Genomic DNA, 25,060 nt, shown 5'->3' with positions numbered 1-25,060 from the left:
TCTACCACTGGGATAATTGCTTTAAATTGTTCATTCTACAATTCTTTTATTTATATATTATTAAATGCATCTGGTGCTAAAAAAAATTCAATACTATATTTTTTAAATAAAAATACACTTGCTTTAGTTTGTTCAGGGTAAATGTTATGGTTACTTTGTTTTTAACAAAGTAACCCTTACTTTGTGTGTTTTCACCATTAGATTAATTTTATACTCCATCATCCAATGGTGAAAACACACCAAGTAATGGTACTTTGTCAAAAACAAAGTAACCATAGAAGGCACCGTTTGTTCATTATACAATTCTTTCATTTATATATTATTAAGTGCATTTGATGCTAAAAAAATCCAATACTATATTTTTTAAATAAAAATACACTTGCTTTAGTTTGTTCATTATACAATTCTTTTATTTATATATTATTAAGTGCATCTGATGCTAAAAAAATCTAATACTATATTTTTTAAATAAAAATATATTATATATTTTAATAAAATTTCATATTAATATTTTATTTATATAAGAAAATATATTTTTTTAAACATACGTTAGAACATATATTTTAACTTTTAAAAAACGAACTATGAAGTTTAGAACGTACGACATATTTTTTAGAACATGTGTTATGTTTTTTCGAACTATAAACTTTAGAACATACGTTATGTTTTTCTTGTGCATTATGTCGCGCACTGCTTAATATAGCACTGTCCTTGTAGCTTCTATTGTTTAATATTTGACACATGCACTTATTAATATCGATTAAATGTGCATAATAATAAATTATTAATAGAAAAAAAAAGAAATGTGCATAATAATGAATTATTAATAGAAAAAAAATCCAAAAACATGCTCCAATTTCTTATTTATTTAATTCATCTATATTTTTTGTAATTTATGTTTTAAAATGTTAAGGACGATGTTCTAAATAATGTTACATATGTTCTAAACTTTATAATTTGTGTTCTAAAAATTAAGTATAATGTTTAAAAAAATCAGTAAATATCTCGATCATTTTTGCATTTGTTCTATAATATAATTTATAACTCATGTTCGAAAAAACGTAACGCATGTTCTAAAAAACATAACTTATGTTCTAAACTTTTTAGTTTGTGTTCCAAAAATTAAAATATATAATCTAACGTATGTTCTAAAAAATATGTCGTACGTTCTAAACTTCATAGTTCGTGTTCTAAAAGTTCAAATATATGTTCTAACGTATGTTTTAAAAAATATATCGTATGTTCTAAACTTTATGGTTTGTGTTCTAAAAATTAAAACATATGTTCTAAATTTCATGTCATAAGTTCTAAATATATCGTATGTTCTAAAAATATTTATATGATTTTATTAAAATATATAATATATTTTTATTTAAAAAATATAGTATTGGATTTTTTTAGCATCAGATGCACTTAATAATATATAAATAAAAGAATTGTATAATAAACAAATTAAAGCAAGTGTATTTTTATTTAAAAAATATAATATTGATTTTTTTTTAGCATCAGAGGCACCTAATAATATATAAATAAAAGAATTGTGTAATGAAAAAATTAAAGCAAGTGTTCTAAAAAAAATATAGAGGAATTAAATAAATAAGAAATTAGAGCATGTTTTTGGATTTATTTTTCTATTAATAATTCATTATTATGCACATTTTTTTTTATTTTTTTTTTGTAGAAACATTTCTTTTTTTATTAATAATTCATTATTATGCACATTTTTTTTATTAATAATTTATTATTATGCATATTTAATCGATATTAATAAGTGTTTGGGTCAAATATTAAACAATAGAAGATACAAGGACAGTAGTATATTAAGCAGCACGCAACATAATATATAAGAAAAGTAATTGTCTCACTGGTAAGTAGTGTGGAGTGTATGTGAAAGTGCTTGGGTTCAAATCCCACCAGTAGCCTTCCTTGTTTTATTTATTAATTTTTATACTCAAAACTACGTAGTTTTGAGTGGTTCTCACATAACAAAGTGTTCTCACCTAGAGAAGGGTTCTCACTTGATCTCTCCCCTATATATATATATATATATATATATATATATAGGGGATTCGAACCTGATCCTCTTCAGCCACACTCCATATTACTTACCACTGAGCCAATTGCTTTTTTTGTTTATAATATCGCGCACTGCTTAATATACCACGGTTCTTTTAGCTTCCATTGTTTAGTATTTGACGCATGCACTTATTAATATCGATTAAATATGCATAATAATGAATTATTAATAGGAAAAAAAAAGAAATGTGCATAATAATTAATTATTGATAGAAAAAAAAAGAAATGTGCATAATAATGAATTATTAATAGAAAAAAAAATCCAAGAATATGCTCTAATTTCTTATTTATTTAATTCCTTTATATTTTTGTAATTTATGTTATATAAGAAAATATATTTTTTAAAACATACGTTATAACGTATATTTTAACTTTTAAAACACGAACTATGAAGTTTAGAACGTACGACATATTTTTTAGAACATACGTTATGTTTTTTAGAACACGTGTTATGTTTTTTCGAACATGAATTATAAATTATATTATAGAACAAATGAAAAAACGATCCAGATATCTACTGATTTTTTTAGAACATTATAAAAAAAAAGAAATGTGCATAATAATGAATTATTAATAGAAAAAAATTCAAGAACATGCTCCAATTTCTTATTTATTTAATTCCTTTATATTTTGTAATTTATGTTATATAAGAAAATATATTTTTTTAAACATACGTTATAACATATAATTTAACTTTTTTTTGAAACAACATATATTTTAACTTTTAAAACACGAACTATGAAGTTTAGAACGTACGACATATTTTTTAGAACATACGTTATGTTTTTTAGAACATGTGTTATGTTTTTTTGAACATGAGTTATAAATTATATTTTTGGAACAAATGAAAAAACGATCCAAATATCTACTGATTTTTTTAGAACATTATACTTAATTTTTGGAACACAAACTACAAACTTTAGAACATACGTTATGTTTTTTAGAACATACGTTATGTATTTTAGAACATGTGTTATGTTTTTTCGAACATGAGTTATAAATTATATTTTTGGAACAAATGAAAAAACAATCCAGATATCTACTGATTTTTTTAGAACATTATACTTAATTTTTGGAGCACAAACTATAAACTTTAGAACATACGTTATGTTTTTTAGAACATACGTTATGTTATTTAAAATATGAGTTATAAATTATATTATAGAACAAATGCAAAAATGGTCCATATATTTACTGTTTTTTTAAACATTATACTTAATTTTTAGAACACAAATTATAAAGTTAAGAACACATGTAACAATATTTAGAACATCGTCCTTAACATTTTAAAACATAAATTACAAAAAATATGGAGGAATTAAATAAATAAGAAATTAGAGCATGTTCTTGGATTTTTTTTCTATTAATAATTCATTATAATGCATATTTAATCGATATTAATAAGTGCATGCGTCAAATATTAAACAATAGAAGCTAGATGAATTAAATAAATAAGAAATTAGTGCATGTTCTTAGATTTTTTTTCTATTAATAATTCATTATTATGTACATTTTTTTTTTTCTATTAATAATTTATTATTATGCATATTTAATCGATATTAATAAGTGCATGCATCAAAATTAAACAATAGAAGCTAAAAGGGTGATGATATATTAATCAGCGCGCGACATAAATTATAAGGAAAGCAATTGGCTCAGTGGTAAGTTGTGTGGAGTGTAAACCTAGAGTCTCAGGTTCAACCCCCCTAAGTAGAAATGTTTTTTATTTTATTTTTCTACCCAAAACTACGTAGTTTTGGGTGGTTCTCACCTAAGGTGAGTTCTCACCTAGGAAAGGGTTCTCACAAGAGCCCTCTCCTATATATATATATATATATATATATATATATAAGGATGTAAGAGTTATTCAAATCTAACTGTAACATCCTAAAAATTAGGGCTTACTGATAACTTGTGAAAAAATCCTTGATCAGATTACGTCTTTGTGAGACGCCGTTGGGATCGGTCGGGGAAACTTCGATGTCGAAGTCAGTAATATCCTTGAGAGAATAAACTGTAATCACAAAGTAGGGTTAGAATAATATGTGTGTACCTTTGATCCTAGGAAGCTGTGGTATTTATATATGAGTCTCAGGTTCGACCCCCCTAAGTAGCAATGTTTTTTATTTTATTTTTCTACCCAAAACTACGTAGTTTTGGGTGGTTCTCACCTAAGGTGAGTTCTCACCTAGGAAAGGGTTCTCACAAGAGCCCTCTCATATATATATATATATATATATATATATATATATATATATATATAAGGATGTAAGAGTTATTCAAATCTAACTGTAACATCCTAAAAATTAGGGCTTACTGATAACTTGTGAAAAAATCCTTGATCAGATTACGTCTTTGTGAGACGCCGTTGGGATCGGTCGGGGAAACTTCGATGTCGAAGTCAGTAATATCCTTGAGAGAATAAACTGTAATCACAAAGTAGGGTTAGAATAATATGTGTGTACCTTTGATCCTAGGAAGCTGTGGTATTTATATATGAGTCTCAGGTTCGACCCCCCTAAGTAGCAATGTTTTTTATTTTATTTTTCTACCCAAAACTACGTAGTTTTGGGTGGTTCTCACCTAAGGTGAGTTCTCACCTAGGAAAGGGTTCTCACAAGAGCCCTCTCATATATATATATATATATATATATATATATATATATATATAAGGATGTAAGAGTTATTCAAATCTAACTGTAACATCCTAAAAATTAGGGCTTACTGATAACTTGTGAAAAAATCCTTGATCAGATTACGTCTTTGTGAGACGCCGTTGGGATCGGTCGGGGAAACTTCGATGTCGAAGTCAGTAATATCCTTGAGAGAATAAACTGTAATCACAAAGTAGGGTTAGAATAATATGTGTGTACCTTTGATCCTAGGAAGCTGTGGTATTTATATATGAGTCTCAGGTTCGACCCCCCTAAGTAGCAATGTTTTTTATTTTATTTTTCTACCCAAAACTACGTAGTTTTGGGTGGTTCTCACCTAAGGTGAGTTCTCACCTAGGAAAGGGTTCTCACAAGAGCCCTCTCATATATATATATATATATATATATATATATATATATATATATATATATATAAGGATGTAAGAGTTATTCAAATCTAACTGTAACATCCTAAAAATTAGGGCTTACTGATAACTTGTGAAAAAATCCTTGATCAGATTACGTCTTTGTGAGACGCCGTTGGGATCGGCCGGGGAAACTTCGATGTCGAAGTCAGTAATATCCTTGAGAGAATAAACTGTAATCACAAAGTAGGGTTAGAATAATATGTGTGTACCTTTGATCCTAGGAAGCTGGGGTATTTATATAGGTTTCTGTAACCTTCAACATTAATGGGGAAGCAGGTGAAGAGTTATGTCATTATTCATTTTTAATTGCTATTAAGTCTCCATTAATCCCAGCATTTATCCTTGAAAACCTCATAGTTGAGCTATTAAAACAGTCAAGTCTTTATTCCCCTTTAAACAGTCAAGTCTTAATTGTATTTATTCTCATCCATTGATGGTAATAAAGACGTCTTTTGGTATTCTTAGATCTGTCGAGGCGTATGTACGCTTTCCTTGAGAACAATGGTGGGTCTCCATTACTCGCTCCCATCGAGCGTATCTTGTTATGACGTGTCTCGCCATGGTCCACATAGCGTGGCATAATTCTAGAAACTCCTTCATTTTTCTTCAATATTTGCATATTTACCCCTGCATTAATCCTACATTAATTATCATTAATTCCATATTAATCATCCATAAATCGCTCTTTTAGAAGGAATAATGGTTTACCATTATTTCTATTAATTTTCCCTTTATTCCTCATTCTAGAATAATTTTGGATGTTATCATTTACAAAAAAAAAAAGGTGTAACATCCTAAAAATAATGGTTATATAATTAACTATTGGGGTATATTAAAGGGTAAATTATATAAACATCACAAATGATAGTAATATTTTGGCTTTAATCAAATTGATAATTTTTATTTATATTATATCAAATAGGTCCATTTTTATTTTAGAAATGTCATCCACTAAAAGGTAACCACCATCTTTTAACCTTCTTCAAAATACATAGTTATTGATAACTTCCTTATTGACAAAATTCAAAATAAGATTTGACATAACCATAAATTTTTCATGATATGTGATTTTCCATGTAATTTCCTCTATATTAAATCAAAATTCAATTAAAGTAGTTACTAGAAATAAATGTTATAATAAATGTCATCAATTTCTAGGTAACCTCTAATAAATAAATTTGGTAATAAATATCAAAGGTAATAATTATTGTCGTAATGCTTTGAATCAGTTTCCTATTCGGAGTTGGATTGGGACCATGGGTTTCTAGTTGGATTAGGATCATGGGTTCCTAGTTGGATTGGGTTAGATTGGGTATTATAAATACCCCATTATGTAAACCTAATCATGTAATATGTTCTTCTGCCTCCTAATAAATACTATTCTCCTTCTGCCCATGGACTAGCCAACACAATATTGGTGAACCACGTAAATCTGTATTTCGATTGTTTATCTTTCGTAAATTCCGCACAACAAACTAGTGTCAGAACTTTCGGTTTCCGATCGGTATTTTGTTTTCTAGAGAGAAAGATGTCTGCGATGAACGTGAAGATCGAAAAGTTTACTGGGAGGAATAGTTTCAGTCTATGGCAGATCAAGATGCAGGCCTTGTTAAAACAACAAGGTCTGTGGACGCCATTGAAGAAGGCAACGGGAGAAGTCACTACTGAGATGACGATTCTGGAAGAAAAGGCACATTCGGTAATTATGTTGTGCCTCGTAGATGACATCATCACTGAGGTCTCAAACGAAGAGACTGCTGCTGGTCAGTGGATGAAGTTAGAGAGCTTATACATGACGAAATCTCTAACAAACAAACTTCTTCTGAAACAGCGTCTATTTGGCCTGCGAATGCAGGAAGGTACTCAACTCATGGATCATTTAGATCAAATATTGAACACATTATTACTAGAATTACGTAATATTCTTGTGAAAATTGAAGATGAAGATGTTGCTTTAATTTTGTTGGTATCTTTACCGCTTTCATATGAGAATTTTGTTCAATCGTTTATTGTCGGTAAAGATACTGTGACTCTAGAAGAAGTTAGGTCGTCTCTTCATAGCAGGGAGTTGCGCCATAAGGCAAACAATACAAGTGCAGATAATCAAGCCTCTAGACTGTTTCCAGCGACACTAAGGGAAAAAGTAATGGTGGAAAGAAGAAGTCTAAGAAGCCATTCTCAAAGGGTCCCAAGCCAGATGACACCTGTAACTACTGTAAGGAGAAAGGACATTGGAAAACTGATTGTCTGAATAAGAAGGAGAAATCAAAAAATCAACCAGGTTCTGCTGCTGTAGTAGATGGTGACACTAGCTCTAAAAACGATATTGCTCTAGTTCTTGATGGACACACTCATCACTCTGATGTGTGGGTTCTTGATTCAGGAGCATCATATCATATTTGTCCAAGGAGAGAGTGGTTTTCAACTTATAAGCAGGTAGATGGAGGTAGCATTTCAATGGCTAATAATCATGCCTGTAATGCAGTTGGAATAGGCTCGATCAAGTTAAGGACACATGATGGTAAGTTATGCGCGTTGAACAAAGTCAGGCATGTTCCGTTGATGACAAAGAATCTGATATCTCTGAGTCTACTAGACAACATGGGTCTCAGCTGGTCAGGAAAAGATGGAGTTTTACATGTTTGTAAAGGTTCTGATGTGATTCTGAAAGGTGTGAGGCATGATACTTTGTATTTCCTGCAAAGGTTCCACTATTACAGGTTCAGCTAATACTGCATCGTTAGAGATTGACCAGGAGGATATGACAAAGATATGGCATATGAGACTTGGTCATATGGGCGAAAAAGGGATGTAGATTCTATCAAAGGATGATCTTCTTGGTGGTTATAAGGTCAAGAGTCTGGAGTTTTGTGAACACTATGTCTTTGGAAAACTACATCGCAACAAGTTTCCAAAAGCTATTCACGTAACAAAAGGCACACTTGATTACATCCACTCTGATTGTTGGGGTCCATCTCGAGTTGAGTCTTTGGGAGGTCACAGATATTTTGTGTCTCTGATTGATGATTATTTAAGGATGACTTGGGTCATCATGATGAAGCATAAAAGTGAAGCTTTCAAGCATTTCAAGCAGTGGAAAGCATTAGTGGAAAACCAAATAGGAAAGAAGATAAAGAGGTTGCGAACTGATAATGGTGTGGAATTATGCTCGTCTGAGTTTCATCAGTTTTGTAAGGATAAAGGGATTGCTCGGTATCACACAGTAAGGAACACACTATAATAGAATGGTGTAGCTGAACGAATGAACCAGACATTACTGGAGAGGGTGAGGTGAATGCTCTCTAACACTGGGTTAGATAGAAGATTCTGGGCTGAAGCGATGAACACAACATGTTATCTGATTAACCGCGGACCACACAACGGCATACAACTCAAGATGCCTACGAAGGGAGTGTTTATAGGCTATGGAGATGGAGTTGAAGGTTTCAGGATCTGGGCTCCATCAGAAAAAATGGGCAATTTGAGCAGAAATGTAGTCTTTGACGAAACATCTATGCTTAGACCAATGGTGAAGCCTACAAATGCAACAGAAACTGATAGCATTGATAAATAGGTGGAGCTTCAGGTCATGCAGAGTGAGAGTGGTTTGAAGGAATAAGATTCAGAAGCGGAAATTGAGCTACCAGAATCTACACCATCAGTTTCTCAACCGTCTGAAGCTAACACATCGTAGCTTAGCTCAAGATCGACCAAGGAGGGTTGGAATTGGGCCACCTAAGAGGTATGCTTTTGAGGACATGGTGGGTTATGCACTACATGTTGCTGAAGAGGGGACACTCATGAACCATCAACTTACCAAGAAGCTGTTTCAGGCACCGATTCTGAGAAATGGCTTACTACTATGGGATATGAGATGGAGTCCCTTCACAAGAATTAGACATGGGATTTAGTCATACCACCTCAAGGGAGAAAGATTATTACTTGTAAGTGGGTTCTCAAGATGAAGGAAGGGATATCACCTGCAGAGGGAGTCAAGTATAATGCTAGAGTTGTTGCTAGAGGTTTCAATCAGAGAGAGGGAGTGGATTATAATGAGATATTCTCACCAGTAGTCAGACACGCCTCTATTAGAGTGTTGCTAGCTATAGTTACACATTAGGATTTGGAGCTTGAGCAACTTGATGTAAAGACATCCTTTCTATATGGAGATTTGGAGGAAGAGATATACATGACCCAACCAGATGGTTTCCAGATTCCTGGAAAGGAGAATTATGTTTGCAAGTTGAAGAAGTCCTTGTATGGACTTAAGGAGTCTCCTAGGCACTGGTATAAGAGGTTTAACAGCTACATGATGCAGTTGAGCTACACTAGGAGCCCATATGATTGTTGTGTCTATTACAATAAACTAGAAGATGAGTCTTTTATCTATTTGGTGTTGTATGTAGATGACATGTTGATAGCTGCAATGAAGAAGCACGACATTCAGAAGTTGAAGGGTCTTCTCAACGCAGAGTTCGAGATGAAGGATTTGGGTGCAGCTCGGAAATTCTGGTAATAGAGATTTACAGGGAAAGAACCAAAAGGAAAATTTTTCTGTCACAGAAAGGCTTATATTCATAAGATCTTGTCAAGATTTGGCATGTCTGCCGCAAAGCCCGTAGATACTCCTAGTGCTGCAAGTGCACATCTGTCTATTGCTTTTGCACCTAAGTCGGCTGTAGAGAAGTAGTACATGTCTCGAGTTCCCTATGCTAGTGCCACTACAACAAATCATCACTTGCGCCTAAAATCATGCCACAGGAATTTAAAATTCGTGGCATATTTTCATTTAGCCACGGGAAAAATAAATTATACTACAAACTTATAATCAGATGATATATTTATGCCACATGTAATTCTTTTCCGTGGCAAACATGTACTTATGCCACAAATTATGCCACGAATAAATTTTTCGTGGCCAAACCTATGTATGCCACATAATTTTTTTACATGTGGCATAAAATTACTTATTTATAGATATTTATTTCGTGTTAATTTTTTAAATCACATGTATTTAGAATAAGTAAAATTACAATTTCTTAGATTTCTTTTTTATTTAAAAACAATTTCTTCGGTTTCTATTTATTACGTTTTACTATAATTTTAAGTTAACTATAAATAAAAATATATATAACAATATATTTATAATGAAATTTAACTTTGTGATAATGTAAAGGCAAAAAGCATAATTGGACCCCGATCTTTCATTTTTTTTTGTTTATTAAGTCTTTGATCTTTTATTTGGATACATTAAGCCCCTGATCATTTATTTCTAGTCTCATTAAGCCATTTACGGCCAAATTAATAAGTTATGAACATCTAATTCTATTAAAAATACGTTATTAACTTTATCTGTATTTGAAATTATTAAAAAAAATATTTTTACAATTTGAATTAAGGTTTTTATAGTTTTTCTATAGTTACATTACACATCCAAGACTGCTTTCAAACAGTGAAAACATACAAATTCCGAGTGAATCATGCAGTATTTTATTGTGTTTGGAAAGATGGTAATAATTTTGACTCTAGAATTGGCAGGGTTGTTGATATTAGTTATGATGTCAATGAATGGGCTTGTTTTAATAAAGCAGAGTGAAGTGAAAAAAAGTACCTGAAGATCATGTACACGAAAAAAACATCTTCCCATCTCATATTCCTCTCATGTATATGATTGTATATCTCTTTACATGTATTTTTCGATTTAGTTTATGTGTTTAATATAACCCTATTAATTTTCAGTCCTAGTTTTTGTCTTAAAGGGTTTAATATCTCATCAAGATGCATATGTAGATACGGAATCATTTCTGAACACTTCTAAGTGGATTGAGGAGGTAAGATCTGAACGGGCAGTGATATCAATATGTCCTTGTTGGGATCAAAAGTGATGCTGTTGATAAAAGGTAAAATTTAATTGATAAAATAAGATGATAGTCATGCTTTAGAAAAATAGCTTTTGTGAATCATAAGAAATTGCAAAACTCTGACAACAATTATACTTTGCTTCCTTATTTTATACATGTGTTTGTATTTATAAAATATTTGTGGTGAATGGCTAGGAATCCTTAAAATACTACATTGACACTATCTGACTTTCCAATGTTTCCTTCTATTTTTTGGGAGCTTCATGCAAGCAAATGTTCATATTATTATACTTTGCTTCCTTATTTTATTCCTGGGTTGCTTTATTTATTCAACATGAAGGTCTCTGTAGAGGAAGGAGATAACAAGGCTAAAGAGTTTGAAGTGGTGTCCATAGAAATCATTTCAAAAGCAAGATTCAATAATAAGGTGAAATTCTATTATTTAAGTTTTGGATTTTAAGCTTTCTTTTGTGGGTGCACTTGATTAATAAAAAAGGAAAAACTCCTCTTATTCTGGCGACCATTGATTCTTGGTTATTAAATGTTGCTAGGACTTTCATAGAAATGTGAGCTAATGTTAATGCTTATTATCCCGGTTCATTCTATTTTTTTAACTATCTATATTGTTGTCATATGTTAATGTCTTAGTTTATCAATTATTTAAGCAATAATGCAAAGGCACATTCCCTAATGTGCAGGGCGTCATGCGGATACTCCTTTGCATCATGCAACAAAAAGAGGAATGCAGCAGATTGTTCTCTTACTTCTCTCTAATGGAGGTATGCCTTATAGCCCATTTGAGTTTCTTTGGTTTTTATATAATCCTATTACATGGAGTTTGATTCATACTCTTGTATAAGCCTAAAACTAATGTGAGTTTAGTTGTTCTGTTAATATTGCAGTGAACACTTTAGTTAGTAATGATTATTGTCATACAGCTCTAGGCGTTGCCAGGATAAAGGGCCATAATAGTGTTGTCCATGCTATTGAGGTATGCTTAATGAGTCTCACTATTACAAATTCACCTCATTTTTCCATCTATACTACACAACGAGTTGATGATATGTCTAAAGTTCTAATTCAATTTTTCATTTTTAGAATCACATTGCTTATTTCTCTGGATGGTCGCGAGAGCTACATGGTCCTTAGCTTTTTGGAAGCATTAGCTCCTCAATTGTTATCAAGAAAAATGTATGTAGAATTTCAGCTTCACAATTAATAGATTTCAGATGTAATCATTATTCAATAAAAGAAAAGAGTTACTCTTTATTTGTTTTTCCCCTTTCTCAGATATAATAGCTTTCATATATATATTCCCAAGTTGTTTGATTTTGATTTTGATTTTGGTTTTGGTGCACCATCTTTAGGAAGCAGGTTATTATTATAAGCTAAGTTGGAACTTGTTATTTGCTTTATATATATTGAACAAAAAAGATTAAATAAATAAATAATTTTTTGTTGGAAAACAATCACCACCACAAGTATTCGTGATGAGAAAAGTTTTTAGATACAAATGTTTACGATTATACACGTGGCTAAACAAGGTTTTAAGGGTTTTATTTTCGTCACGGTTATGCTCCTGGCCAAGTAGGGTCTATTGTCACACAGTATATATCTTGCCACGTGTATTTTATTTACGCCACAATTTGACACGTGACAAAAGGATATGATTAGCCATGGATTTTCCCGTGGCACAAAAACCAATTTATGCCATGACTACTATTTTTCCGTGGCAATTACTTAGCTACGCTCACTTGCGCCACGAGAGTGTCTACCTTGAATTTCCGTGGCTAAATTGAATAGCCACGAAAATATTATACTTGTGCCACGTTCTAACCATGGCGCAAGTGATGATTTGTTGTAGTGTGCAGTAGGAAGCTTGATGTATGCAATGGTCGGCACTAGACCTGATCTTGCACAGTCTGTTAGTGTTGTTAGGAGGTTTATGGGTGAACCTGGCAAGGAGCATTGGCAAGCTGTGAAGAGGATTTTTTAGGTACCTAAAAGGTACATCTGACATTGGTCTCATTTATGGAGGTGATACATAGTGTTTCGTAACAGGTTTTTCAGACTCTGATTATGCTGGAGATGTTGACAGTAGAAGATCTATGACTGGTTATGTTTTCACTCTTGGCGGTTGAGTTGTCAGTTGGAAAGCTACTTTGCAGCCTACAGTGACTTTGTCTACTGCAGAAGCAGAGTATATGGCACTAACTGAAGTTGCTAAGGATGGGATTTGGCGTAAAGGACTGGTTGGTGATCTTGGTCTACATCATGATCAGGCTACAGTGTATTGTGACAGTTTTAGTGCACACTAGTAGAGAAATGCTCACTTGTGTCGCACCTCTTGTGTCGCGCTTGAAGATAAAGCGACACAACAGAGTAACTAGTGTCGCGCGTTCTGTAAACGCGACACAACTAACACTACAACAAATGAGCACTTGTGCCACGAATCATGCCACGAGAATGTAAAATTCGTGGCATATTTTTAGTTAGCCACGGGAAAAATGGATTACACCATAAACTTTTGATCACTTGATGTATTTATGCCACAGTTAAGTTTATTCCGTAGCAAACATATACTTGTGCCACGAATCTTGCCACGGTATTTTTTTTTTTTTGTGTGGCTGAACTTGTTTATGCCACGGGAAAAGTTTAAGCGTGGCATAAACTTACTAATGCCACGGGTAATTTATTTGGTGGCAAACAATAATTTATTATGTAGTAAAATTTTCACTTTTTTTCATGTACCCGCCTTAATATTATTTCCCTCCATTTTTTTTGTTCATTTTTTTTAGATTTGCCGTTTTATTAAGGAAAACTAAAAGAAATTAAATTAATAAAAATATATTTCATCTAAAAGATAAAAAAAAATGTTTTCCTCTAGGTCACATTCACTCCCACCTTATTTCAATACACTACAAAAAAAATTGAGTATTAGTAAGAAAAAATCAATGAGAATATCATTAAACACATAATTTCCATAATTTTAATGAAAATATATTATATATTTTATTTTTTTTGAAAGATATATATTTTATTATTAATCACAAAACATTTTATTCAATAAATTTTATTTTATTTTATTCTCATAAATACTTATCTTTTAACCAATTTAATAATTTGGTTTTTCATTATTCTCATTGTTTTATTTAACTATAATATTAATAAGATTTTTCATTCTCATTATTTCTTTCAAATAATTTCCCCAAAAATTTGGATTTGGACAGAGCGCCAAGTATTCCCTCCCCCCAAATATTGAGATTACCGCCCAGTACTAAAAAAAAAACCCCTCCAAAAAATTTGCAATTTCGGTTCAAGCTCACACAAATTCTAAAAGCTTTAGACAAAACCTTTATTCCAAAAACTCAACCTAATTCCACAAAAGCTCAAACAAATCTGTACACCTCAATCCATGGCTTTACTCCTAATATTTCAGAAAACCTAACAATTTTCAGTGCTGCCAATTCATTCCCCCCAAACACACCATCCCCGATTGCTCTTCCAAATTCTAGGTCATCTTTATTTTCTTGTCAATCTCAATCGATTTCATCAGACTTTTCACACTCCATCACAGAAGTTCGGTCCAATCATTCTGTCCGATTAGGTTCTTGCTTGTGGTGGTTGGCTTGATGAATGCTCAAATAAATTGCGTCGATCCGGAATTTCTCTATTGCATGCTCTATTTCAGCACCCTTCATTGAACAAAGTAAGATTCACATTCTCTATTAGCTATTGTTTTAATATTAGAACATTTACCCAGGAGACTAAGCATATACTCCTGTAGAGAACCTGAACCTAAGAATATACTCTGTGCTGGTATCTTTTGATTTTGATTTTTGATTTTTTTGTTCTGCTGCTCTCGTTGCGTGTGATTTTAATGGTTGAATGGTGATGGGTTTAGAAGAGTAAAATCCCTATCTCGATTCTGTTCTCGCACTATTTTCTTAGTTTAGAAGCCTTGCCCTTCAAAGCAAAGTGAATCTTGAACGAAAGAAGCTCGACGACTAAGAAGGATTTTTGGGAAGAAAGTCCCATGACTTCGCTTCCTTGGGCCTCGACAGCTTGTGAGTAGTTGGGTATTTTCTCTCCAATTGCTTTCTCTTTCACAAGCATTAGAAAAGGAGAACCAGGACAAGCACATGGCCTGCAATGCAAGCTCGCTTGGAAGGAGATTGCTATCAGTGATAGCAAGAGCACTTGAAGTCTTTGAGTATTCTAGTTTTTTACTATTGTTCCTAATTCTATTATCCACTAGTAAAGGAAATGAGAGATTGGGATTGGCTCTAAAGGAATTAGCACTTATGAATAGAGGGAAACTTGCTTATCCAATCCTACGTGATGGGGAGGTCTTACTCTACCAAAGATGACCGGCTTGTCACCAGCACAGCAGGGTCAGTAGGCTCTCTATTGGGCTTTGAGGCTGCTTGCTTTCTTGAACTCATCGGGGCCTTTTTTGTAGGGCATTGGTGTGGAGGCAACCCTGGCCTGTGTACTGCAACCTTAGGGTCCAACCCTGGCATCTGCTTGTAGTTCTAAACAAAACAATCTTTGTTGCCAGGTATCCTGTTTTGTGGGTTATCCATATAAATATCTCTTCATCAGACTCTTTAGGAACCCACCAGTTTAAATCATGGGACTGTCGAAAAGGTTTATTTACTTCTGTTTCCAGGGTAAGGGATTACGCTCTGGGTGCATCCCTTATTATGTTCTTAGAAGACTTACTTCCCTGCCTCCTTCACTTGTTTTTTCATGCTCATCAGCGGATCCATCCGTTTGAGAGCTCGCCTTCTTAGCTTCTTTCTCCTTACAGCTTGCTTTCAAACTAGATTTATTTGATATTGATTCTAATATCATCTATAGTGGCTTCCCTTTATGCACTTGAATCGTTAAATATACCTGCAGAATCATTAAACACCGGATTGACACTCTTAACATGATCATTATAGAGGTAATCAATCAATTAATTGGTATATATTCATGAAATGAAGGTACATGTGCATGCACATTATATGTTATGCTGTATTATGATACAGTGAGTATATATGTTATGCATCATAGTGTGTTGTAGGCAATTACCCAATTTTTGATCAACTACTTCTTCATCAGTATCATTTATTTTATTATATGCTTATTATTAATTAAGATTCCTTGTTTTAGAAGGTCTTTTTTTCTAAAACAAACCTAGCAGCATTGGTTTCGTATGAAAGTTGGTCAGTGGAACAATCTACTTTATTATATATGTTGGTTTATAAGGAGCGTAATATTAATGTATACTATAACATTTTTTTTCTGAAGAAAAAAGATAGGCTTAAAAGCAATATGAGTTAAGTTGGAGTTAGATGAAAGAGGCTTAAGTTGTTATTGTAAACCCAGACTCATGGTGTTGTTCTGGTATCTGTTCTGATTAAGAATGAAGTGCTGAATCAGTACATAAGTTGGAGTTACATCCTATGATCAAGCTTCTATTTTCAGAGTCTAGCAACAAAATATCCCAATTAAGGTCTGTCAAATTTATTCAGTGATTGCTACTAGTGCATGCTATATAAGCTATGATTTACTGAATGGAATTTGATTCAATCCCCTTTTAGATTTCATATAAACAATTTTGTACTTATTGTAACTGTATTCTAATTAATGAGCTAGTTAAGTATAATTGAGAAATAGCTACCATTTGGGCAGCACTTGTTTGGTTAGGAATAGCTTAGATTTGTTTGGTTGATATACAAGATTAGACAATAGACATGCATATGAATGAATGGACAAACATGCATAAATAGTAAATGGAGAAACTAGGCTACCTAGTGCTTAGTGGTGGACAATGTTGGAAGTCCAATAGAAAACAGGTTAATGGATGAGATAGAGAGAGAGAGAGAGTATAATAAAAGTAACAATATTATTGATATCTGTATTTATTTGCTATTTATGTTACATTTCCTTACCGTTGTGGATATGAAATTAATTTCTTTTTGAACTTGTATATGGTGTAGATATGAAGAAGTATCCCTTCATAAAGCAGGTCAATCACATGTTTGGGTGGCATTTCAGCACCTCCTACATTTGCTTTGGAGTTCCCTATGAAGGAGTCAGCTCTTCAATTAAACCGTGCACAATCATCAAGTTCTGTTCGTGTTACTGCTGGCATGATAAGAATATAGAACATTAGTTTTGGAGGCAATAGGATGGATTTGTCATTCAGTAAGAAAATTCAATAGAGCAGGTATGTTGTCTATTCTGCCAATTTTCTATAATATGGACTCAATGATTGCAGCAATCAGTGTAAATACGACACACTGGTCTGTTTAAAACTAATTAAGAAACGGAAAGCCCTATATTTGTTTGTTTTTCCCCCATTTCTGTATGCTTTTTATTGGATTTTTCTTTTTGGGCAAGTTGCTTAAACTGTAGTTTTGTGTTAAAGTTATTCGAGATTCATCTGTATCTATTACCTTCAGCATAACTTTAGCTCCAAATACAGCTGAACCAACAACTAAGACCAGTTTTGTTTACAGAACTGGACCAATTCTGCAACATAACATGGCCTGTTCTGTTACAGAAACAGTACTGGTCCAATCCTGTTTCTATTTACAGAACTAGACCAGTTCTGTAACAGAACATGACCTGTTCTGTTACAGAAACAGAATTTGTCTAGTTTTGTAACAGAATAATTACAGAACTGGTCCAGTCCTGTAACAGAACTGCTAACAAGTTGTGGACTGGTAGATAAACAACTATTACTTTCCTTATCAGCATAAATGGAAGAGTTTACAAGTGTTCCTTTAGTTAAACAAAGCTCACCCCCTCATGACAAACTCGTCGCCAAGTTCCATGCCTATATTGCAGCTTCACCCAATAAATGAATCTTATAATCAATCATGAAGATTGAGACGGGAGGTGGGACAACAAGGACAATAACACTGGAAGAAATAAAGCTACATGTTTCCGTTGGACACTTGGCTGAAGATATGGAAGCCAAGGTTGCTGATCCTTCAGTAGGAGAGGCCTTCCTCTTGGCTAGTGAGGGGAGCTCTGGTTGCAAGGACCAACCACCATGAAAGGTAACAATTGGCTACTCTGGTGTTCGTGCAAGTTATGGAGGAGACCAAAAGACAACTGCTGAAACCTTGTATTTAGAGGGTTGGTTACTGGGGATATTTGTTTTTTGATTCTACTGGCTTTCTGTATATGCTTGATACATTAAAGGAACTGATAAAATACAAGACATAACAGGTGATTTAATCACTCCAATTCTTTCGGTCTCTTATAATCTCGAGAAATTAAGAATATTGCATATATATTGCATATGATTCCACTCCTTTGCAATATATTATCTTGTAGCTTGTATATGATCCACTCCTTTGCAATATATATAGAGTTGAATTTAACATTAGAAAATGTAAATTAAGAGATTGAACCAAAGGGTAGATATATATTAATTTGTATTATATGGTTGTAAGTACCCTGATGAAGAAGTCAGACAAATTTCATTGCATCTCCTTAATGTTATCCACGTAAGCCATGTTGTAATTTATAGTTTCTTGTTTTACTTGGTATATCCTAATTGATGTCATCTTATTAGTCCAATTATGAACTGTGAATTGGACCATTCCATTGCTTTATTTTATTTTATCTTTTCAAAAGAAAAATGAATTAAATCATCTTTTTGACAGATGGTGAATCTTCAATTTCTTGATTAAGTGATATAGTATATTAACTCTTGAAGTGGCAAGTGTATGAACATGTGTACAAATAGAAACACCCATTGACTTTATTGACATAACTGATATTTGAGGTGATCAATATCAGCAAGAGTAGTTGAAGCCCTTAAACTCCACTATGACAGAATGGGTACTGAATCAAGATACATAGGTGCTACTTTCCCCAAACAAAATGTTATTTTACTACATCTCACCATCCTTTGTTTTTTTTCAACTAACTTCTATTTTTAATTAATTTTCTTATTACTGCTAACTAAAACTTTTAAGGATTTAAGACTTTCAATAACAATATCTAACCTTTTAATTTATTTGGAATTAAAATATACTCTAATCTAGTGTAATATCTGTGTTTAAATTTAACTAGTCAGCATGTAAGTGATTTGGTGGCATCTGCAAAAAGTTATTGAATTGTGTTCGTAATATTAATGTATATAAATATTGTCTTAACTTTGATTGTTGATTTTGCAGTTGGTGAATTAAACCACTTGTGTCATGCTTTAAGAGCATACGTCACAAACGAGTTACTTCTTGTATCGCCTGTCTTATAGTGTGACACAAGAGCAAGCTTGTGACGCGCTTTTAACAAAGCGACACAAGGAGTGTGTTATCTTTGTGTCGCTCATTTTTAAAAGTGCGACACCACTAATAAGAACTACGATTTGAATATAATTATTTTTTCTTCATATTTATTAAAATATTAAAGAATTAAAAAAAGGATGAAAATCAAATAGCATGTATATACATATAAACTTAAAACTTATTCCATATAAATTAATTAAAAATAAAAAAATAATTTAATTAATTATAATACTATATTTAAAAAATATGTTTTTATGACAAACTTAGCTGATTTCTTCTCGAAAAAACTTTTCTCTATTATCGATAGTTTCAAAGGAGAGTCCCTTGCCAGAGCCTCTCAGTGTTGTGATGTCCATCTCGTGGGATGGAGCAGGCCAAGAGAGGGGGTTGTGAAGCTGAATACTGATGGTTCCTGCCTCAGTAACGGTAAGATTGTGGCTGGAGGTGTGCTTAGAGATGCAGGGGGCGCCTGGCTTTCTGGGTTCTCCCAAAATTTAGGGTTGGGTTCTTCCTTTTCTGTGGAGCTCTGGGCTATTCTTACTGGAATCAATTTTGCTAAAAGGCTGGGTGTTAAGAGGCTCTCTGTGGAGTCTGATAATTTGGAAGCAATCAAAATGATTTCTGAGAATCATTCTATGGGTCTTAACAGTCACAACCTCATCAAAGCTATTGTAAGGTTTTGCTCCTCCTTTGAGTTCGTAGAGTTCAGACACATTTTTAGAGAGCAGAATCGTGTTGCTGATCGCTTGGCGGTGGCGGGCCATGAAGGGACGTTAGGCGTTACTATCCTTCCTGTTTCCCCTAGTTTCATCTCTCCTCTTCTCTTAGAAGATAGGATTGGGGTTAGCTTCCCTAGGCTAATTCCTGGATAGTTTGTTGTTGTTCGTTTTTCTTTTCCTTTTCTATCAAAAAAAAAATAATGCTATAACTATTATTAATTAATATAAAACTATTAATTAATAACTGGTATAATACTAATATTAAAAAAGAATGATGTGATTAATGGCCGTTGATAATTATACCTTTTGTTTGACATTCCAGTTTTTTCATATTTATGAGATATTTTTTTTCTGTTTTTCTTATTTGGACACTAAACCATTTAATTTGGTATTCATCATTGTCTTTTTTGTTTAGTGAACGGGTCATTATACTCAATATATAGATGGAGGTTTCAACAATTTAAAAATTGACATAATAGGAATTCCAAATTTTCTATTCAAAGTGATTAGGTAAACTTGAGGTCTAATTTTTAGAATGTATGAGCACTTAATAAGTTATTGTTGCTGGGATTGTGATTGAGAATTGAATTCTCGCTAAGATGAATAGGTAGTGTTTTAAACATGAGTGACCTTTTATTAGGAGATAATTGAGCTAAAAGTTTAAATTGATATACTTGGGGGTAATTTTACACTTCCGTGCGTAAAAAAATTCTGGTAACCTGAACTCGCTCACTTTTTTTTCTATGTATATATACATGTTATAATCTGAGTGGTCTAAAACTAATATTTATCTATCACTGTAAAACTTCTTAAAATTAAGCTAGATTTGGGCTACAAAGTAAGATTGGATCGTTTTGTACAAATTTAGGGAAATTTATCATTTACAATATATTAACCAAGTTGGATTTTGTAATTCAGTACGAATTCAATGAGCTAATTAACACCCTGAACGTTAATTGTTGGAACTAGAGGGTCAAAATCATCCATGATAAGGGTAGTTCCGGTGGCCGGGGGATGAAACCATCTACGGTAAGGGTGGTTCCAATGACTGGGGGGCAAAACCATCCATGGCAGGTTTAGTTTCGATGGCCGGGTGGTTTGGACCCCTCGAGGACCTCTCCTGTCTCAACCCATACTTCATAAAGATTAGCCAATTGACACGATAAGTTTGATACGGTTATCATAGATAATATAATAAGACTATAAAAACCTTATATAACCTGAATTATCATCAGTAAGAAAAAGAAAGATATGTAGTACACTAAAGTTGGGTGAGGGTGGGAGAAGAGAGGAAATGTGGGAATAGAAGGATAAATCCTTCCATAGTAGTTACTAAAATTATACCCCGGACGACCAGTCCTAGAATCCCCATTTGAGTTTCTGAAATTTCGAGTATTTTTTTTCATGCAAACATATCTTTAGGACATAACACTAACACGATAAAGTTTTAAAGAACTCACAATCGATGGAAACATAAGGGTCGCTGAAAGATAAAGCCTCAAAAAGTTTTAAATGCTTTGAAAAACCAAAAATTTTAATGTCGTTAGAGATGTAAGTTTGTAAAACTATTTAGTATAAAAAATTATTGAGTCAATTTGTCATGCTAAAGTAGTCTAGCCTCCTTGGAACAACCCAATTTTTATTTCTAGGAGGTTGTAGGACCTTGGCCCTTCAATTCGACGGTATCAACCTCTGATTTAGTGGGGGCATAGTCCTTTTTTTGGTGGCTGTTGAACCGTTATGGTGGGGCCTCCACTCCCATATTATGGGAATATGGACCCCTTTCTTAGGGGCTACTCCCCATGGTCCCATCCCCACGGGGCAGCCGACCCTCGTTTTAGGGGCCAACAACCGTGGAGCCCCTCTTTGGGGACCTTTTTCCCCCACACCCTTTTGGTTCTAATTCCCAAACCAATGGTGGATATTTGGATGGAAGAGAGCTCTAGAGAGCGAAAAAAAAAGAGAGAAAAAGAAATATAAAAACTAAGAAAGAAAGAGAAAATTCGTAAAACACCCTAAAGGATATTCCATTCCAATTGGATTTGTTATATGTCAGAGATCTCTATAATTCCACTAGAGATCTAAAGCGCTCGAGAGGGCTCCTGATCCTCAATCTACACTAGATATTAGAAGCATACTCTAAGGTAATGCATTGAGGGATATAAATCTTTCACTCTTTGATTGTTTATTTATTTTTCATACTTGGAATTAATTTTGAGACATCTTATGTATTTTAAATTATTTATTTAATCTGCACACAAAATTTTGAATCTATATATAATTAATGATATGACAATCAAGAACAATCTTTAAAAATAAAAATCATTGCATATAACCTAGATCCGTGAAGACTGAGATCAATGCTTCTCTGAGATTCGGATGATTAATAGTGGCTAATGTTCTTATGGCAGTTGACTCCATAAGGAAAACCTGCAAATTGGGCATTGACCATGAATTTTGACCCAAGGCACAATACATTCCTCATGAAACATATGATTACATGGTGTTAACGTAACCATCTCTTTTGCTTTAAAATCTTCCAAGCAAATTGCACATCTGTCTCCTTCTTCTTCTTTCTCCTTTTCCATGTCTTTAACAATCTTTGTAGTTTGATCTCTGTCATGCGAACTCAATCTACTTGAGATCCTCTTTGGATCTGGATTGTATATCACTTTTCTTAGTCTTTCTAATGCATTTGTTTGCTCATCTTGGATCAATTTTGATGAGTCCTCTTGTGCATAACTAGTTTGGGACATGTTGTTGAGGACATGAAATTCTAATCTTGAAGGTAGCTGCAAAGGTAAACTGTCACTCATATTTCATGGTGATATCCATTTATATAAAAAGAAATCAATATTGGTGTTAGAATTAATTAGACTTAGTAACTTACTGAGTTACCTAGAAAGTTAAATTAAAAAGTTATTTAGGAGTTATGGATGGTTAACATACTAGTTATTTATTGGCAAAAAGTATCTTGAGACTAATGATCTTTATTTTTTTTTCTTCATTAAGTACTTAATCTTTTATTTGTATACATCAAGTGCCTTATCTTTTTCTTTTTGTACATTACACTACTAGATATAGGACTATTAGTGAGGGAAAAATAGTGGGGTACAAAGTTTTGTTGCTAAAGATTTTGATTTGTGAGAATAGAAATCTCACCACAAAAGGGTAATTTTGAGTGAGGAATATTTTGTTTCTCATTAAACAATATGTTAGTGGAACTTTTATTCGCCACAAAGAGTCATTGTGTCGTGTTGTCAATGGCTCACTAATGGCGATTTTTCAATTCACCACTAGAGGCTTTTGTGGCTAATTTCAGATATTTAGTGGCGAAAAATTTTCCCAAAAAAAACGCTTGTTTTCTAGTAGTGTTAAGCCGTCAATGACAAAAATAAGTCGTGTTTTAACATAAAACTCAATTAATAAAGTGTTATTCATTTCATCTCATTCCTAAACTAGAATTTTTCAGTGTGAAAGAATTTTTTAATATGTATAACGTCACTATAAGAAAACTTTAAAAATCTTATTTCAAACTGTAAAAAATATTATTTAAAAAAAAACTATAAAGAAATATAATTTCAAATACAAATGAAAAGAATAACGTATTTTTAGCTAAATTAGATGTTCACAACTACTTACTTTAGAAAGTCAGGGCTTAATGCGATAAAAACTATATGATGAGGGGTTTAACCTGTCCAAATAAAAATTAGTGCTTAATGAAGCAAAAAATAAAAGATAAGGAGTCTAAGGATGCTTTTTTATCTTATTTGTTTATTTATATACATAATTACTATATATATATATGAGAACTCTCCCTTAGGTGAAAACAAGATGAAACGACGTAGTTTTGGTACCTTTAATTAAAGATTAAATAAGAAAATGAGGATGGAGAGATTCGAACCTGGGACTAAGGCATAAAAGCAGCAACGCACGTGCCATCTACCACTGGGATAATTGCTTTAAATTGTTCATTCTACAATTCTTTTATTTATATATTATTAAATGCATCTGGTGCTAAAAAAAATTCAATACTATATTTTTTAAATAAAAATACACTTGCTTTAGTTTGTTCAGGGTAAATGTTATGGTTACTTTGTTTTTAACAAAGTAACCCTTACTTTGTGTGTTTTCACCATTAGATTAATTTTATACTCCATCATCCAATGGTGAAAACACACCAAGTAATGGTACTTTGTCAAAAACAAAGTAACCATAGAAGGCACCGTTTGTTCATTATACAATTCTTTCATTTATATATTATTAAGTGCATTTGATGCTAAAAAAATCCAATACTATATTTTTTAAATAAAAATACACTTGCTTTAGTTTGTTCATTATACAATTCTTTTATTTATATATTATTAAGTGCATCTGATGCTAAAAAAATCTAATACTATATTTTTTAAATAAAAATATATTATATATTTTAATAAAATTTCATATTAATATTTTATTTATATAAGAAAATATATTTTTTTAAACATACGTTAGAACATATATTTTAACTTTTAAAAAACGAACTATGAAGTTTAGAACGTACGACATATTTTTTAGAACATGTGTTATGTTTTTTCGAACTATAAACTTTAGAACATACGTTATGTTTTTCTTGTGCATTATGTCGCGCACTGCTTAATATAGCATTGTCCTTGTAGCTTCTATTGTTTAATATTTGACACATGCACTTATTAATATCGATTAAATGTGCATAATAATAAATTATTAATAGAAAAAAAAAGAAATGTGCATAATAATGAATTATTAATAGAAAAAAAATCCAAAAACATGCTCCAATTTCTTATTTATTTAATTCATCTATATTTTTTGTAATTTATGTTTTAAAATGTTAAGGACGATGTTCTAAATAATGTTACATATGTTCTAAACTTTATAATTTGTGTTCTAAAAATTAAGTATAATGTTTAAAAAAATCAGTAAATATCTCGATCATTTTTGCATTTGTTCTATAATATAATTTATAACTCATGTTCGAAAAAACGTAACGCATGTTCTAAAAAACAT

General features: G+C 32.4%; 1 long non-coding RNA gene across 1 annotated transcript; it reads left to right on the top strand.

Annotated features, from left to right (window-relative positions):
* The first annotated feature begins 14,281 nt into the window (after positions 1-14,281).
* LOC136230812 (uncharacterized) lies at positions 14,282-18,253 on the top strand. The gene is made up of 3 exons (XR_010689542.1): positions 14,282-14,728; positions 17,010-17,239; positions 17,770-18,253. It is a non-coding gene; the product is annotated as an uncharacterized lncRNA (long non-coding RNA).
* Positions 18,254-25,060: the final 6,807 nt, after the last annotated feature.

Source organism: Euphorbia lathyris, chromosome 5, assembly GCF_963576675.1.
Source record: "Euphorbia lathyris chromosome 5, ddEupLath1.1, whole genome shotgun sequence".
NCBI lineage: Eukaryota > Viridiplantae > Streptophyta > Magnoliopsida > Malpighiales > Euphorbiaceae > Euphorbia > Euphorbia lathyris.
This window is presented reverse-complemented; position numbering and strand designations above follow the sequence as displayed.